The sequence below is a fragment of the Mesoplodon densirostris genome, chromosome 6 (assembly GCF_025265405.1).
Source record: "Mesoplodon densirostris isolate mMesDen1 chromosome 6, mMesDen1 primary haplotype, whole genome shotgun sequence".
In the NCBI taxonomy this organism is placed as follows: Eukaryota; Metazoa; Chordata; class Mammalia; order Artiodactyla; family Ziphiidae; genus Mesoplodon; species Mesoplodon densirostris.
In genome coordinates, this window is record NC_082666.1 from 60101589 (window position 1) to 60102748 (window position 1160).

Genomic DNA, 1160 nt, shown 5'->3' on the forward strand with positions numbered 1-1160 from the left:
CATGATTTGAAAGTTTATGAGACGTTAACAACTCTTTCATCTCACAGATTGTTGAGATACATTTCTCAACCAGACCTGTCATCAAGGCATTTTGTATTTAAGTTGATGTATGAAATTCATATAGACTCATTTGTTAATATTCAGAAAGAAGTGACTAAATTATTAACTGCTTATAAGCATGTATCATGTGGGTGATAATAAAGGCAAAAGTTAGGTGAGATTAATTACACCACACAATCAGAGAATTTACTCATTCATATTTTTTAATTAAAAATTTAAGATTTCAATATTTGTAAAAAATAAAAGTGGGCAGTCAGGAGAAACGCTAGAAGACTCCTCAAACACTGATTATTGATGCTACAAAAAAGTAAGAAATATACTCTGGTTTCTCTTCAGATCATATAAATCTTTCACCTTTTACTAAAGATTTCCCTGGAGAGGAACAATTCTGAGTCTTTCCCCAATTTTTTGAGGCCTTGCTCTTGCAAGGATTATAAGCATGTACAAAAGGCAGATGATGTTTTACTTTTCAAAAATATATCGTTGTTGGTAGTTTTCTTTGTGTCAAAAAAAAAGAAGTAAGAAATATATAACGTGAGATTTTGAGGGTACATTATGAAAACTCTGGTACACAAATAATGAAAATGAAATCCACAAAGACCATTTATTTATACCACAGCAGTAAGCCTGCTTCATCTATCAGAAAACGTTGTGGTGGGTTTTGTTTTTTGTTTTTTTTTTGCTGCTTTCTGTGCATTTTAAATGTGCTTTTACTATAGAGTACTGTTTATCTTTTACAGTTGAAGCAAATTTACTAATCAGGTACTGGTGATTTAGATAAAGACATCTGTGAAAGAAAGGGGTATGGGGCACCATGAAGCTGAGATAATGAGCTAGCTCAAAGAACTCAGTAATTATATTTAGAGTGCCCTGGATACACCTACACCTACCACTTCCTACTGGAAGCCTAGTTGGTATAATCAGATTTGAACAGAAATTACTGACAGAAGAAAATGGCTAATTTACAAAGACAATAAGTGGTGGTGGTAGCAGCCCTATCAGACCCTGAAGGGAAGTGGCCCAGAGGAGTCTAAATCCTGATGAGCCATTTGGTAAAAGAAGGAACTTTTGTAACCCAACATTTTATAGCACACTCAAAT

General features: G+C 33.8%; 1 non-coding gene across 1 annotated transcript; it reads left to right on the plus strand.

Moving 5' to 3' along the window:
* Positions 1-376: 376 nt before the first annotated feature.
* On the plus strand, positions 377-492 carry LOC132492823 (U5 spliceosomal RNA). Its single transcript, XR_009532880.1, has one exon. It is a non-coding gene; the product is annotated as a U5 spliceosomal RNA (small nuclear RNA).
* The last annotated feature ends 668 nt before the right edge of the window (positions 493-1160 follow it).